The sequence below is a fragment of the Trichosurus vulpecula genome, chromosome 3 (assembly GCF_011100635.1).
Source record: "Trichosurus vulpecula isolate mTriVul1 chromosome 3, mTriVul1.pri, whole genome shotgun sequence".
Lineage (NCBI taxonomy): Eukaryota > Metazoa > Chordata > Mammalia > Diprotodontia > Phalangeridae > Trichosurus > Trichosurus vulpecula.
Genome location: NC_050575.1, coordinates 355,101,429 through 355,107,518, shown reverse-complemented (window position 1 = coordinate 355,107,518; position 6,090 = coordinate 355,101,429).

Below are 6,090 nucleotides of genomic sequence, written 5' to 3'. Positions count from 1 at the left end.
TCTCACAATGGATATCCCATAGTTATCTCAAACTCAGTACATACAAAGCAGAATATTTTCTTTCCCCTAAGCCCTCCCTTCTTTTCAACTTCTCTGTTAGTGTTCAGGGACCACCACCCTCACAGTCAACCTCAGCATCACCCTTAACTCCTCACTCCTACTCATCCAACATATCTATTCTGTTGTCAAGTCTTGTCATTTCTATGATCATCATCATCACCACCATCATCGTATTCATCACTAGTATTTATCCCTTTTAAGGTCTGTAAAGCACTTTACAACTGTTATCTCATTTTGTCCTCACAACACTTCTGGGAGAAAGATGCTATTATTATCCGCATTTTGTGGATGAGGAAATGAAATCAAACAGAGATTAAATGACTTGCTCTGAATCCAACAGCTGGTGTCTCAGGTAAATTTGAACTCAAGTTTTCTTGACTACTAGTCCAGCATTCTGTCCGCTGTGCTGCCTAGCTCCCTACTTCTCCACTGAAACAGCCACTATCCCGGTGTAAGCCCTCATTACCTCACACCTAGACTATTTTTTTTGAATTTCTTTATTTATTTTTAGTTTACCACACACGGTTCTACATGGTTTTGAGTTCCAGTTTTTCTCCCCTCCCTCCCCCCTCCCTCCCCAAGATGGCATGGAATCTCGTATAACTGTCATGTATAACTTCGCATTGAATTAATTTATGCACTAGTCAAGTCGTGGAGAAGAATTTTGACCAACACCTAGACTATTTTAATTTGTTAATCACGGAACAGGCATCTAGAGAGAATAGAAGAAGGCTTGGGCAGACTGGGAGCAGAACCCTGAGTGAGTAGGGTTGATGTGTATGGGAATGAGGTAGCAGGTAGTCAGCATAGGGAAAGGGCGTTTCCATATCAGCAGATGGGAGGGTTCATAATCACTGGGATAGGAAGAGTATATAAGGGGGCAGGAGTATGCTAACTATTTAGGAATGAGTCCGTAGGATCATGCACCTTGATCTGGAAGGAGCTTCAGAAGCTATCTCATCCAACTCCCTCAGTTTACAGATGGGGAAACTGAGCTCCAGGGAGGCTAAGTGACTGTTCCAAGGTCACAAAAGTAGGCAGTACTTGAACGTGGGTCCCCTGACATGAGAGACAATATTCTTTCTATTAAACCCTGCTCCTCTAGCAAGATGCTATATTTTAAGTAAAGTAATTAGGTAGAGAGAGCTCTGTCAACACTTGCTATTTTCCCAACAATCTGTTGTTGGACTCTTCAAGTGATTAGAATTTGTTTATTAAATTCAGTATATTATTTATTATCCTTAAATTACTGTCTTTCTTAGGTTCATCCACATGGTTTAATACAGTAGGTCAGGAACGGTATTTTAGTTCTAAAGCTAAAATATTGCCTTGCGTTCATTAAATGACCCCAGGTTCATTGCCCCTTACTGCTATTTTCAGTGATACCAATAACCACTTAATTAGCAACCTGGGTGTGATTTTTATTAAGTGATTTGTGCCTTTGTTTAGTTTTTTCCTTCTGGTTGTGAATCCTCGTGGGTCTCTCTGGTAACGGTTCAAAAGGTGATGTATATAGGTACTCCTTATGGAACACATTTTATGGTTTTAGCACTTGAAAATTACCCATCATGTTTTAATTTAGTTTTAAGGATGAAATGACACCCCCACCTTCAATTTCAATTTCAAAACAGCAGAAACAGTTTCCAAATGTTGCAAATCAGTCATTTTCAGAACTTTATTAAAGCCGAGCAATATAAGTGTATTTTCAAATTATGAGAGTAAGAATTTGCCTTAGAGAAATGAAATTTTATTAGTTCCCAACAACCAAAGGGACCATGTCCAAATTGCTTGCTCTGAAATAATGATTTTGGATAAAGGTAAGCAATATGAAATGATCCTGTGCAATTGTTTCCCTCTCTGGTGAACAATAATTTCTGGCTTTCTTTTGCCAATGCATTTGATCTTGACTTTATAGGCATCTGTAACTGAATGCAGCATATGCTGTACTCATAAGTACAAATGAAATGGCCCATCAACAAGTAAATATCAAACGTCCACTACATATGTTTACATGAACTAAATTGCTTGGATACTTAAGCAACTATTCACGTTATTTTATTGCATTTGGCTAGTTAGAGGTTTACTTGGGAAATTTTGGGCTGGAAAAGGTCTAAATGTGTCCTGTGGATTTGCATAAAGATCTAAAGCAATCATGATCCAGACTTTTTGCCTGATCTAGAAGCTTGCCTTAAGAAATGGGAATTCTCTTTCAACTTTAATGTTAGTACATCCGAAAGGAGTCATATGACTATAATAAATCTACATAACATAGATGGATCTGGATAGAGATATTATTAGCTTGCTATTTCATTAGGTCAGGGTTTATTATTCTTCAAATTTACTTGAAATTGCATGATTTACCAATATGTATTCCATTAAAATACATTGAATATAAATAGAACTTGACATTAATGAGGCACCAAGTGCAGCACACCATCATCCAGTCTGTGAAAATTTGATATATACATAGAAGTACAGCGCAGTCTTTTAGGAGGAAGATGAGGGAAATAGAGATGTATACATAGAAGAGGCAGGGGTAGGTGATGGTGGAGATACAGCAGAACAGGTATGGAGATGAGAAAGGAAAGACAATGAAGAAGTAACAGAATCAGGGAGATGGACATAGGCAAGAAAAAGAATATGAAGATACATAAAGAGGAATAGGAGAAAAAGAAGAGGAAAAGGGGGGTTACAAGAAGGAGGAGAAGATGGAGATGAAAAAAGGAGAATAGAAGAGAGGAAGAAGGAAGAGGTCGAAGGAGAAAGAGATGGCCAGACACTTCTCTTTCTTCTACCCTCCTTTCCACACTGCAGATTTCTTTCTCAATACCAAGACTGGGGAAACACTAGATTTGAAGTCAGAAGACCCCAGATTTGAATCCCAGTTCTGCTACTAACTACTTTCTATGACCTTAGTCAAAGCCCTTCACCTCTCTGGGCCTTAGATCTAAAAAATGAGGTTGGGCTAGATGATCTCTAAGGGCCCTTCCTTCTCTGAATCCTATAAAACAATGGTCCTGCATATTGGTAAGGCTTGGAAATCAACCAATAGTTTAATAGTGAACAGACTGGGTAGCCCTGGGATGGGCAGTATAAACGCAATAAAACTTAGGGGGAAGTAAAAGGTTATTGAAAAGGCAATGTGGTATAGAGCATTTAAGTGGGAGTCAAAAGGCTTAATTTGTAATCTTAATTCTGCCATGAATTGGCTTTGTGACTTTGAGTAATTTGTCACATGTACTGACTTTAATTTCTTTACCTAAATGAAGTTTAAGGTCTCTTCCCATCTAACTATTCATCGGTATAAAAAGTCAAATTGCAAGGATCTTTCGCTGTTAGATAATTATAAATTTCAATTAATATTAAAATCATTTCACTGTATTTTGACTCATGAGTATGACTTCTATTTCTGTCAAAATTCTAAAATATATCACCTAAGGGATAGTACGTGAACATTTAGAGAGTGAAGTGGTGATTACTGAGATTGTATAATTTATTTTAGAAAAATGCTTTAAAAACAAGTCATGCTAGCCTAGTCTCATTTCTTTTGGTGAAAGGATTACTAGATCAGGGTAATTCTCTGGAATCAATACCTAGATGTAAGCAGAAAGTTGACAGTCTCTCATGCTATCCTTGTGGACAAGATGGTGAGATGTAGGCAAGTTCATGAATTCTTAATCTGGTGTCTGTGAACTTCTAAAATATTTTGATAACTATATTTCAACATAATTGGCTTCCTTTGTAGTCTTATCTATGTGTTTAATTTTTGTGCTTACAAAAACATTGTAATCCAATATAGTCTTTTAAGGAGGCAGTGGCTCAGTGGATAGAGCACTGGGCCCGGAGTTGGGAAGACCTGAGTTCAAATCCATCCTCAGACACCTTCTAGTTGTGTGACCATTGGCAAGCCACTTAGCCTCTATTTGTCTTAATCCACTGAAGGAGGAGATAGCAAACCACTGCTGTATCTTTGCCAAGAAAAACCCCATGGACAGTATGTTCCATGGCATCATGAAGAGTCAGACACAACTGAATGACTGAACATTAATGGCAAAATAATCTCTTAAGAAGGACAAGAGAGAAATAGCAATGTCAAAGTGGAAGAGGTGGTGATAGATGAGGGTGGAGATATAGGAGTATAGGCATGGGGATGAGAAAGGAAACATGGTGGAGAAGTAGTGGGAGAAGGGTGATGCATGTGAAAAAGAAAATGAAGAAGAGGGTCTATAGGCTCCACCTAACTTCCACAGGGGGCTATGACACAAAAAAGATGTAGCACTCCTAAAATAGATTGAATTAATATGCAGTTATTTGGATTTAGAACTAGGTGTATGCCTGAACATGAAAAGGAGCCTGATGTCATTGTAGAGGTGGGTGTCTGGAGGAATTCCCCATAAATCATCAGTTGCTTTTTAACATTTAAATCAGTGATTTGGATGAAGGCACATAAATATGCTTATCAAATTTGTAAATGGCAGAAAGCTTAAGAGGAATAGGCAATGTGTTGGATGAAAGTCTGAATCCTTATAGGTCTTTATATGACCTATTGACCTGTATGACCCGTCATTATACGACAGAACAGTGGGGCAAAATTGAAACATGAAATAGAATATTTAGCCCAGAGAAGAGAAGATTCAGTGGGGGACAGAGAGTGGGAACATGAAACTATCAAGTGTTTGAATAGCTGTCAGGTAGAAGTGGTATTATACTTGGCCTTCTTGGCTTCAGAGGGAAGAACTGGGAGTAACGGGTGGGAGCTTCAGTGATGCAAACTTTGTCTTCATATAAAGAAAAAATGTGAAAAAACTAGAGATGACAAAAGCAAAATGAGCTGTCACAGAAGGTAGTGAGCTCCCTTTATTGTAGACCTTAAAGTCAATCAATTCTACAACCCCCTCCAGGCTCACTCCCTAAAGCACTGGGATGCTGGATCTCCAAAGGGGTAGTTGCTACATGGTGCAGTGTATCGAGTGCCAGGCCTGGAGTCAGGAAAACCTGAGTTCAAATCCAGCCTCAGACACTTAATTATCTGTGTGACCCTGGGCAAGTCACTTAACCCTGTTTGCCTCAGTTCCTCATTTTTAAAATGAGCTGGAGAAGGAAATGGCAAATCATTCCACTGTCTTCGCTAAGAAAACCCCAAATGGGGTCACAGAGTGGGACATGATTGAAACAACTGAATGACAATAAAAAAGTTGCTAGCTTGGAATCTAAGGGGTAACTCTGTTAACATGATTCCCCACCAGTATACTTCCCACCAACAGTTAGCCAACTGATTCAATCAGCTCTTTAGAAAAAGCAGTTTTTCAAATGGCGTAGAAAGAACAAGTTGAAAAGCAGGTTCCCCACCCCCCCCAACAAACAAACAAACAAACAAACAACTGAGTCTCATTCTCCCACAAATACACAGAAATACACAGAGCCTAGTATTGAGGCTTGTATGTGTAGGGAATATACATAGCCAAGATAACTTATAGCTGTAAGAGCAGGACCCCATTGTCCTTCCTTTCTCTGGAAAGTCTTCATGAAAGTTACTGTGGAGTGGGACATAGGTGCTGGTAATAAATTCCTTTGTTAAGCTGGCCTGACTTCTTGTAGGGCATGGACTTTCTACTGGATGGAAGATTCAAATTTCTTGCTCCTTGCAGATCCACAGGTTGCCTGGCCCCAGACTAATCTTCGAGTCTTTCTACACTTACCCATGGATGGGCAGCTGCAATCATTACCACCTCTATTTTCTGCTTGGCTAGGTGTTACTGTGCTCTTTTGGTACAATAAGACCTTTAACCTAGGATTGGCAGAAGCTTCTCCTCTTCAGTTCTCTTAAGGTTGTGCTTCTGAGTTTTGTTACTTACAGATAGAAGATAGGAGAAATTTAGCTTTTCTTATTTAACAAATCTTAGTGGTTCAGAGCATGCTTCCCTCTGAAAGGGACCCCATTCTTACTTATGGTGATGAACTAGTTACATTTCCCAGATTCTTGCTGGGGTCTTATGCAGATGAGTGACTAGGGACCTTTAAAGATATGGA